Source organism: Camellia sinensis, chromosome 12 (genome assembly GCF_055761805.1).
Source record: "Camellia sinensis isolate YWXY chromosome 12, ASM5576180v1, whole genome shotgun sequence".
NCBI lineage: Eukaryota > Viridiplantae > Streptophyta > Magnoliopsida > Ericales > Theaceae > Camellia > Camellia sinensis.
In genome coordinates, this window is record NC_138972.1 from 248,232 (window position 1) to 260,000 (window position 11,769).

Sequence of the window (11,769 nt, forward strand, 5' to 3'; positions counted from 1 at the left end):
GTGGCATGGCATGCTGCTGGCCTTGGCCTTGGCATGGCATGCCGCTGGCTTTGGCTGGGCTGCCTTGGCCGTGGCATGGCATGCTGCTGGCCTTGGCCTTGGCATGGCATGCTGCTGGCTTTGGCAGGCCTGCCTTGGCCGTGGCACTGCATGCTGCTGGCCTTGGCCTTGGCATGGCATGCTGCTGGCTTTGGCTGGGCTGCCTTGGCCGTGGCATGGCATGCTGCTGGCCTTGGCCTTGGCATGGCATGCTGCTGGCTTTGGCTTGCCTGCCTTGGCCGTGGCATGGCATGCTGCTGGCCTAGGCCTTGGCATGGCATGCTGCTGGCTTTGGCTGGGCTGCCTTGGCCGTGGCATGGCATGCTGCTGGCCTTGGCCTTGGCATGGCATGCTGCTGGCTTTGGCTTGCCTGCCTTGGCCGTGGCATGGCATGCTGCTGGCCTAGGCCTTGGCATGGCATGCTGCTGGCTTTGGCTGGGCTGCCTTGGCGGTGGCATGGCATGCTGCTGGCCTTGGCCTTGGCATGGCCTGCTGCTGGCTTTGGCTGGGCTGCCTTGGCCGTGGCATGGCATGCTGCTGGCCTTGGCCTTTGCATGGCATGCTGCTGGCTTTGGCAGGCCTGCCTTGGCCGTGGCATGGCATGCTGCTGGCCTAGGCCTTGGCATGGCATGCTGCTGGCTTTGGCTGGGCTGCCTTGGCCGTGGCATGGCATGCTGCTGGCCTTGGCCTTGGCATGGCATGCTGCTGGCTTTGGCTGGCCTGCCTTGGCCGTGGCATGGCATGCTGCTGGCCTAGGCCTTGGCATGGCATGCTGCTGGCTTTGGCTGGGCTGCCTTGGCCGTGGCATGGCATGCTGCTGGCCTTGGCCTTGGCATGGCATGCTGCTGGCTTTGGCTGGGCTGCCTTGGCCGTGGCATGGCATGCTGCTGGCCTTGGCCTTGGCATGGCATGCTGCTGGCTTTGGCTGGCCTGCCTTGGCCGTGGCATGGCATGCTGCTGGCCTTGGCATGGCATGCTGCTGGCTTTGGCTGGGCTGCCTTCGCCGTGGCATGCCATGCTGCTGGCCTTGGCCTTGGGGCTGGGCTGCCTTGGCTGCGGTTCTTATCACTAGACGTGCGTTGCGTGCGAAGGCGTGCAAAGGCGTGCGCGACCATGCGCGCAACACGCGCACCGTGGTCAAAAGACCACGCGCGCGGTATTCGCACAGGCCACGCTGCCCACGCCGCGGGCATGCCAGGCCGCCCAGGCCGTGCGCATGCCATGCCGTGCTGCCCAGGCCGGCTGCATGCCAGGCCGCCCAGGCCGTGCGCATGCCATGCCGTGCTGCCCACCCCGCGGGCATGCCAGGCCGGCTGCATGCCAGGCCGCCCAGGCCGTGCGCATGCCATGCCGTGCTGCCCACGCCGCGGGCATGCCAGGCCGGCTGCATGCCAGGCCGCCCAGGCCGTGCGCATGCCATGCCGTGCTGCCCATGCCGCGCGCATGCCAGGCCGCCCACGCCCGCGCGCATGCCACGCCATGCTGCCCAAGGCCGCGCCCAGGCCGCGCAAGGCCGCGCCCAGGCCGCGCAAGGCCGCGCCCAGGCCGCCCAAGGCCGCGCCCAGGCCGCGCAAGGCCGCCCAAGGCCGCCCAAGGCCGCGGTCCAGGCCGCCCAAGGCCGCGGCCGAGCCGCCCCAGGCCGCAGCCCAGGCCGCGGTCGAGCCGCAGTGCATGTAACCCAAGGCCGCAGCCCAGGCCGCGCCCAACATGGGGCGTACCTGCCACTGCCTTGCCCTGGGCAAGGGAGGTGCCCCCCCCTTATAATAGCCTGTTAAGCCCTTTTCAATCTGGCAGGAGGAAACATCAAGCATGTTCGAGGAGTCATAATGGGGTTTTTTTAAAAAGTAATGGTTTTTTGCCAAAACTTTCAACATGAAAGTTGTAGGAAATAATTTAATACACCATAAAAAAAATTAAAAAAAATATTTTTTTACAGAAAATATTTTATTTTAATTTATTTCGATATTAATACTTAAAAAATAATAAAAATTAATAAAAATAGTCAAAAAATTATGGAAAAATTCCCATAATTAAAGGATGATTCACTAGTAATTATAGAAATTATTAAATTATTTTTTTCATTTTTTTTATTTTATTTTGATTTTTTTATGCCAAATAAGGGCTTTAAAAATTCGAAAAGCTCCAGAAAAATTGCAAAAAAATAGGGAATGACATTTAAAATTGATTGTAGTGCATTTTTAATTGTGTTGCACGGTTTGGGTAAGATTATAAAAGAATCATGTTCAAAAAGATCGATCGAGGCGGTGGCACGCCATGGCCTTGGCCTTGGCCTTGGCCTTTGCCCGCGGCCTTGGCCTTTGCCTTGGCCTTGGCCATGCCTTGCACAGGGACTTGGCCTTGCCCACTGCCTTGGCCTTGGCTTTGGCCTTGGCCTTGGCATGGCATGGCATGCTCGCCGAGGCCGTGGCATGCCTTGCTGCTAGCCAAGGCCGTGGCGTGGCATGCTCGCCCAGCCCGTGGCATGCCGTGCTCGCCCAGCCCGTGGCACGCCATGTTGGCCCAAGGCATTGGCATGGCATGCCGGCCAAGGCATGCTGGCCAACGCTGCACAAGGCGGTGCCATGGCATGGCATGCTGACCAAGACCGTGCCATGGCATGCTGGGCGAGGCCGGGGCATGGCATGCTGGCCGAGGCCGTGGCTTGCCATGCCGCCACGGCCGTGGCATGCCGGGCAACGGACCGACATGGCCCAGCCCGTGGCACGCCATGTTGGCCCAAGGCATTGGCATGGCATGCCGGCCAAGGCATGCTGGCCAACGCTGCGGCACGGCGTGCTGGACAAGGCGGTGCCATGGCATGGCATGCTGACCAAGACAGTGCCATGGCATGCTGGCCGAGGCCGTGGCATGGCATGCTGGCCGAGGCCGTGGCTTGCCATGCCGCCACGGCCGTGGCATGCTGGGCAACGAACCGGCATGGCATGCTGGCCGTGGCGGTGGCACGACATGCTGGCCAAGGCAGTGGCATGGCATGTAGGCCAAGGCTAAGGCATGGCACGCTGTGGCATGGCACGCTGGCCAAGGCAGTCGCAAGGCATGCGGGCCGAGGCCGCGGCACGGCCCGCTGGGCAACGCGGTGGCATGGCATGCTGGGCAACGCCGTGGCAAGGCATGCGGGCCGAGGCCTTGGCATGGCATGCTGGCCGAGGCCGTGGCATGGCATGCGGGCCGAGGCCGTGGCATGGCATGGCATGCGGGCCGAGGCCGTGGCATGGCATGCGGGCCGAGGCCGTGGCGTGGCATGGCATGGCATGTTGGGCAACGCCGTGGCAAGACATGCGGGCCGAGGCCGTGGCATGGCATGTTGGGCAACGCCCTGGCAAGCCATGCGGGCCGAGGCCGTGGCGTGGCATGTTGGCCAAGGCTAAGGCATGGCACGCCGGGCAACGCGGTGCATTGGCATGCTGGGCAGCGCGGTGGCAAGGCATGGGGGCCGAGGCCGTGGCATGGCATGTTGGGCAACGCCGTGGCAAGACATGCGGGCCGAGGCCGTGGCATGGCATGCGGGCCGAGGCCGTCCGTGGCATGGCATGCGGGCCGAGGCCGTGGCACGACATGTTGGCCAAGGCTAAGGCATGGCACGCCGGGCAACGCGGTGGCATGGCATGCTGGGCAACGCGGTGGCAAGGCATGCGGGCCGAGGCCGTGGCATGGCATGTTGGGCAACGCCGTAGAAGGGCATGCGGGCCGAGGCCGTGGCATGGCATGTTGGGCGACGCCGTAGCAAGGCATGCGGGCCGAGGCCGTGGCATGTCATGCGGGCCGAGGCCGTGGCATGGCATGCGGGCCGAGGCCGTGGCATGGCATGTTGGCCGAGGCCGTGGCAAGGCATGCGGGCCGAGGCCGTGGCATGGCATGTTTGGCAACGCCGTGGCAAGACATGCGGGCCGTGGCATGGCATGGCATGCGGGCCGAGGCCGTGGCACGACATGTTGGCCAAGGCTAAGGCATGGCACGCCGGGCAACGCGGTGGCAAGGCATGCGGGCCGGGGCCGTGGCATGGCATGTTGGGCGACGCCGTAGCAAGGCATGCGGTCCGAGGCCGTGGCATGTCATGCGGGCCGAGGCCATGGCATGGCATGGCATGCGGGCCGAGGCCGTGGCATGGCATGGCATGCTGCTGGCCTTGGCCTTGGCATGGCATGCTGCTGGCTTTGGCTTGCCTGCCTTGGCCGTGGCATGGCATGCTGCTGGCCTAGGCCTTGGCATGGCATGCTGCTGGCTTTGGCTGGGCTGCCTTGGCTGTGGCATGGCATGCTGCTGGCCTTGGCCTTGGCATGGCCTGCTGCTGGCTTTGGCTGGGCTGCCTTGGCCGTGGCATGGCATGCTGCTGGCCTTGGCCTTTGCATGGCATGCTGCTGGCTTTGGCAGGCCTGCCTTGGCCGTGGCATGGCATGCTGCTGGCCTAGGCCTTGGCATGGCATGCTGCTGGCTTTGGCTGGGCTGCCTTGGCCGTGGCATGGCATGCTGCTGGCCTTGGCCTTGGCATGGCATGCTGCTGGCTTTGGCTGGCCTGCCTTGGCCGTGGCATGGCATGCTGCTGGCCTAGGCCTTGGCATGGCATGCTGCTGGCTTTGGCTGGGCTGCCTTGGCCGTGGCATGGCATGCTGCTGGCCTTGGCCTTGGCATGGCATGCTGCTGGCTTTGGCTGGGCTGCCTTGGCCGTGGCATGGCATGCTGCTGGCCTTGGCCTTGGCATGGCATGCTGCTGGCTTTGGCTGGCCTGCCTTGGCCGTGGCATGGCATGCTGCTGGCCTTGGCATGGCATGCTGCTGGCTTTGGCTGGGCTGCCTTCGCCGTGGCATGCCATGCTGCTGGCCTTGGCCTTGGGGCTGGGCTGCCTTGGCTGCGGTTCTTATCACTAGACGTGCGTTGCGTGCGAAGGCGTGCAAAGGCGTGCGCGACCATGCGCGCAACACGCGCACCGTGGTCAAAAGACCACGCGCGCGGTATTCGCACAGGCCACGCTGCCCACGCCGCGGGCATGCCAGGCCGCCCAGGCCGTGCGCATGCCATGCCGTGCTGCCCAGGCCGGCTGCATGCCAGGCCGCCCAGGCCGTGCGCATGCCATGCCGTGCTGCCCACCCCGCGGGCATGCCAGGCCGGCTGCATGCCAGGCCGCCCAGGCCGTGCGCATGCCATGCCGTGCTGCCCACGCCGCGGGCATGCCAGGCCGGCTGCATGCCAGGCCGCCCAGGCCGTGCGCATGCCATGCCGTGCTGCCCATGCCGCGCGCATGCCAGGCCGCCCACGCCCGCGCGCATGCCACGCCATGCTGCCCAAGGCCGCGCCCAGGCCGCGCAAGGCCGCGCCCAGGCCGCGCAAGGCCGCGCCCAGGCCGCCCAAGGCCGCGCCCAGGCCGCGCAAGGCCGCCCAAGGCCGCCCAAGGCCGCGGTCCAGGCCGCCCAAGGCCGCGGCCGAGCCGCCCCAGGCCGCAGCCCAGGCCGCGGTCGAGCCGCAGTGCATGTAACCCAAGGCCGCAGCCCAGGCCGCGCCCAACATGGGGCGTACCTGCCACTGCCTTGCCCTGGGCAAGGGAGGTGCCCCCCCCTTATAATAGCCTGTTAAGCCCTTTTCAATCTGGCAGGAGGAAACATCAAGCATGTTCGAGGAGTCATAATGGGGTTTTTTTAAAAAGTAATGGTTTTTTGCCAAAACTTTCAACATGAAAGTTGTAGGAAATAATTTAATACACCATAAAAAAAATTAAAAAAAATATTTTTTTACAGAAAATATTTTATTTTAATTTATTTCGATATTAATACTTAAAAAATAATAAAAATTAATAAAAATAGTCAAAAAATTATGGAAAAATTCCCATAATTAAAGGATGATTCACTAGTAATTATAGAAATTATTAAATTATTTTTTTCATTTTTTTTATTTTATTTTGATTTTTTTATGCCAAATAAGGGCTTTAAAAATTCGAAAAGCTCCAGAAAAATTGCAAAAAAATAGGGAATGACATTTAAAATTGATTGTAGTGCATTTTTAATTGTGTTGCACGGTTTGGGTAAGATTATAAAAGAATCATGTTCAAAAAGATCGATCGAGGCGGTGGCACGCCATGGCCTTGGCCTTGGCCTTGGCCTTTGCCCGCGGCCTTGGCCTTTGCCTTGGCCTTGGCCATGCCTTGCACAGGGACTTGGCCTTGCCCACTGCCTTGGCCTTGGCTTTGGCCTTGGCCTTGGCATGGCATGGCATGCTCGCCGAGGCCGTGGCATGCCTTGCTGCTAGCCAAGGCCGTGGCGTGGCATGCTCGCCCAGCCCGTGGCATGCCGTGCTCGCCCAGCCCGTGGCACGCCATGTTGGCCCAAGGCATTGGCATGGCATGCCGGCCAAGGCATGCTGGCCAACGCTGCACAAGGCGGTGCCATGGCATGGCATGCTGACCAAGACCGTGCCATGGCATGCTGGGCGAGGCCGGGGCATGGCATGCTGGCCGAGGCCGTGGCTTGCCATGCCGCCACGGCCGTGGCATGCCGGGCAACGGACCGACATGGCCCAGCCCGTGGCACGCCATGTTGGCCCAAGGCATTGGCATGGCATGCCGGCCAAGGCATGCTGGCCAACGCTGCGGCACGGCGTGCTGGACAAGGCGGTGCCATGGCATGGCATGCTGACCAAGACAGTGCCATGGCATGCTGGCCGAGGCCGTGGCATGGCATGCTGGCCGAGGCCGTGGCTTGCCATGCCGCCACGGCCGTGGCATGCTGGGCAACGAACCGGCATGGCATGCTGGCCGTGGCGGTGGCACGACATGCTGGCCAAGGCAGTGGCATGGCATGTAGGCCAAGGCTAAGGCATGGCACGCTGTGGCATGGCACGCTGGCCAAGGCAGTCGCAAGGCATGCGGGCCGAGGCCGCGGCACGGCCCGCTGGGCAACGCGGTGGCATGGCATGCTGGGCAACGCCGTGGCAAGGCATGCGGGCCGAGGCCTTGGCATGGCATGCTGGCCGAGGCCGTGGCATGGCATGCGGGCCGAGGCCGTGGCATGGCATGGCATGCGGGCCGAGGCCGTGGCATGGCATGCGGGCCGAGGCCGTGGCGTGGCATGGCATGGCATGTTGGGCAACGCCGTGGCAAGACATGCGGGCCGAGGCCGTGGCATGGCATGTTGGGCAACGCCCTGGCAAGCCATGCGGGCCGAGGCCGTGGCGTGGCATGTTGGCCAAGGCTAAGGCATGGCACGCCGGGCAACGCGGTGCATTGGCATGCTGGGCAGCGCGGTGGCAAGGCATGGGGGCCGAGGCCGTGGCATGGCATGTTGGGCAACGCCGTGGCAAGACATGCGGGCCGAGGCCGTGGCATGGCATGCGGGCCGAGGCCGTCCGTGGCATGGCATGCGGGCCGAGGCCGTGGCACGACATGTTGGCCAAGGCTAAGGCATGGCACGCCGGGCAACGCGGTGGCATGGCATGCTGGGCAACGCGGTGGCAAGGCATGCGGGCCGAGGCCGTGGCATGGCATGTTGGGCAACGCCGTAGAAGGGCATGCGGGCCGAGGCCGTGGCATGGCATGTTGGGCGACGCCGTAGCAAGGCATGCGGGCCGAGGCCGTGGCATGTCATGCGGGCCGAGGCCGTGGCATGGCATGCGGGCCGAGGCCGTGGCATGGCATGTTGGCCGAGGCCGTGGCAAGGCATGCGGGCCGAGGCCGTGGCATGGCATGTTTGGCAACGCCGTGGCAAGACATGCGGGCCGTGGCATGGCATGGCATGCGGGCCGAGGCCGTGGCACGACATGTTGGCCAAGGCTAAGGCATGGCACGCCGGGCAACGCGGTGGCAAGGCATGCGGGCCGGGGCCGTGGCATGGCATGTTGGGCGACGCCGTAGCAAGGCATGCGGTCCGAGGCCGTGGCATGTCATGCGGGCCGAGGCCATGGCATGGCATGGCATGCGGGCCGAGGCCGTGGCATGGCATGTTGGGCGACGCCGTAGCAAGGCATGCGGGCCGAGGCCGTGGCATGTCATGCGAGCCGAGGCCGTGGCATGGCATGCGGGCCGAGGCCCTGGCATGGCAAGTTGGGCGACGTCGTGGCAAGGCATGCGGGCCGAGGCCGTGGCATGTCACGCGGGCCGAGGCCGTGGCATGGCATGCGGGCAGAGGCCGTGGCATGGCATGTTGGGCGACGCCGTCGCAAGGCATGCGGGCCGAGGCCGTGGCATGGCATGCGGGCCGAGGCCGTGGCATGGCTTGTTGGGCGACGCCGTAGCAAGGCATGCGGGCCGAGGCCGTGGCATGTCATGGCATGTTGGGCGACGCCGTAGCAAGGCATGCGGGCCGAGGCCGTGGCATGGCATGTTTGGCAACGCCGTGGCAAGACATGAGGGCCGTGGCATGGCATGGCATGCGGGCCGAGGCCGTGGCACGACATGTTGGCCAAGGCTAAGGCATGGCACGCCGGGCAACGCGGTGGCATGGCATGCGGGCCGGGGCCGTGGCATGGCATGTTGGCCAACGTCGTAGCAAGGCATGCGGGCCGAGGCCGAGGCCGTGGCACGGCGTGCGGGCCGTGGCTGTGGCATGGCATGTTGGGCGACGCCGTAGCAAGGCATGCAGTCCGAGGCCGTGGCATGTCATGCGGGCCGAGGCCGTGGCATGGCATGCGGGCCGAGGCCGTGGCATGGCATGTTGGGCGACGCCGTAGCAAGGCATGCGGGCCGAGGCCGTGCCGTGGCATGCGGGCCGAGGCCGTGGCATGGCATGCGGGCCGAGGCCGTGGCATGGCATGTTGGGCGACGCCGTAGCAAGGCATGCGGTCCGAGGCCGTGGCATGGCATGCGGGCCGAGGCCGTGGCATGGCATGCGGGCCGAGGCCGTGGCATGGCATGTTGGGCGACGCCGTAGCATGGCATGCGGGCCGAGGCCGTGGCATGTCATGCGCGCCGAGGCCGTGGCATGGCATGCGGGCCGAGGCCGTGGCATGGCAAGTTGGGCGACGTCGTGGCAAGGCATGCGGGCCGAGGCCGTGGCATGGCATGCGGGCCGAGGCCGTGGCAAGGCATGTTGGGCGACGCCGTAGCAAGGCATGCGGGCCGAGGCCGTGGCATGTCATGCGGGCCGAGGCCGTGGCATGGCATGCGGGCCGAGGCCGTGGCATGGCATGTTGGGCGACGCCGTAGCAAGGCATGCGGTCCGAGGCCGTGGCATGTCATGCGGGCCGAGGCCGTGGCATGGCATGCGGGCCGAGGCCGTGGCATGGCATGTTGGGCGACGCCGTAGCAAGGCATGCGGGCCGAGGCCGTGCCGTGGCGTGCGGGCCGAGGCCGTGGCATGGCATGTTGGGCGACGCCGTAGCAAGGCATGCGGTCCGAGGCCGTGGCATGTCATGCGGGCCGAGGCCGTGGCATGGCATGCGGGCCGAGGCCGTGGCATGGCATGTTGGGCGACGCCGTAGCAAGGCATGCGGGCCGAGGCCGTGCCGTGGCATGCGGGCCGAGGCCGTGGCATGGCATGTTGGGCGACGCCGTAGCAAGGCATGCGGTCCGAGGCCGTGGCATGTCATGCGGGCCGAGGCCGTGGCATGGCATGCGGGCCGAGGCCGTGGCATGGCATGTTGGGCGACGCCGTAGCAAGGCATGCGGGCCGAGGCCGTGGCATGTCATGCGGGCCGAGGCCGTGGCATGGCATGCGGGCCGAGGCCGTGGCATGGCAAGTTGGGCGGCGTCGTGGCAAGGCATGCTGGCCGAGGCCGTGGCATGTCATGCGGGCCGAGGCCGTGGCATGGCATGCGGGCCGAGGCCGTGGCAAGGCATGTTGGGCGACGCCGTAGCAAGGCATGCGGGCCGAGGCCGTGGCATGTCATGCGGGCCGAGGCCGTGGCACGTCATGCGGGCCGAGGCCGTGGCATGGCATGTTTGGCCACGCCGTGGCAAGACATGCGGGCCGTGGCATGGCATGGCATGCGGGCCGAGGCCGTGGCTCGACATGTTGGCCAAGGCTAAGGCATGGCACGCCGGGCAACGCGGTGGCATGGCATGCTGGGCAACGCGGTGGCAAGGCATGCGGGCCGAGGCCGTGGCATGGCATGTTGGGCAACGCCGCAGCAAGGCATGCGGGCCGAGGCCGTGGCATGGCATGCGGGCCGAGGCCGTGGCATGGCATACGGGCCGAGGCCGTGGCATGGCATGTTGGGCGACGCCGTAGCAAGGCATGCGGTCCGAGGCCGTGGCATGTCATGCGGGCCGAGGCCGTGGCATGGCATGCGGGCCGAGGCCGTGGCATGGCATGTTGGGCGACGCCGTAGCAAGGCATGCGGGCCGAGGCCGTGCCGTGGCATGCGGGCCGAGGCCGTGGCATGGCATGTTGGGCGACGCCGTAGCAAGGCATGCGGTCCGAGGCCGTGGCATGTCATGCGGGCCGAGGCCGTGGCATGGCATGCGGGCCGAGGCCGTGGCATGGCATGTTGGGCGACGCCGTAGCAAGGCATGCGGGCCGAGGCCGTGCCGTGGCATGCGGGCCGAGGCCGTGGCATGGCATGTTGGGCGACGCCGTAGCAAGGCATGCGGTCCGAGGCCGTGGCATGTCATGCGGGCCGAGGCCGTGGCATGGCATGCGGGCCGAGGCCGTGGCATGGCATGTTGGGCGACGCCGTAGCAAGGCATGCGGGACGAGGCCGTGGCATGTCATGCGGGCCGAGGCCGTGGCATGGCATGCGGGCCGAGGCCGTGGCATGGCAAGTTGGGCGGCGTCGTGGCAAGGCATGCGGGCCGAGGCCGTGGCATGTCATGCGGGCCGAGGCCGTGGCATGGCATGCGGGCCGAGGCCGTGGCAAGGCATGTTGGGCGACGCCGTAGCAAGGCATGCGGGCCGAGGCCGTGGCATGTCATGCGGGCCGAGGCCGTGGCACGTCATGCGGGCCGAGGCCGTGGCATGGCATGTTTGGCAACGCCGTGGCAAGACATGCGGGCTGTGGCATGGCATGGCATGCGGGCCGAGGCCGTGGCTCGACATGTTGGCCAAGGCTAAGGCATGGCACGCCGGGCAACGCGGTGGCATGGCATGCTGGGCAACGCGGTGGCAAGGCATGCGGGCCGAGGCCGTGGCATGGCATGTTGGGCAACGCCGCAGCAAGGCATGCGGGCCGAGGCCGTGGCATGGCATGCGGGCCGAGGCCGTGGCATGCCATGCGGGCCGTGGCCGTGGCATGGCATGTTGGGCGACGCCGTCGCAAGGCATGCGGGCCGAGGCCGTGGCATGGCATGTTTGGCAACGCCGTGGCAAGACATGCGGGCCGTGGCATGGCATGGCATGCGGGCCGAGGCCGTGGCATGGCATGTTGGGCAACGCCGTGGCAAGGCATGCGGGCCGAGGCCGTGGCACGGCATGCGGGCCGAGGCCGTGGCATGGCATGTTGGGCGACGCCGTAGCAAGGCATGCGGGCCGAGGCCGTGGCCGTGGCATGGCATGCGGGCCGTGGCCGTGGCATGGCATGGCATGCGGGCCGAGGCCGTGGCATGGCATGTTGGGCAACGCCGTGGCAAGGCATGCGGGCCGAGGCCGTGGCATGGCATGATGGCCGAGGCCGTGGCATGTCATGCGGGCCGAGGCCGTGGCATGGCATGCGGGCCGAGGCCGTGGCATGGCATGTGGGGCGACGCCGTAGCAAGGCATGCGGTCCGAGGCCGTGGCATGTCATGCGGGCCGAGGCCGTGGCATGGCTTGTTGGGCGACGCCGTAGCAAGGCATGCGGGCCGAGGCCGTG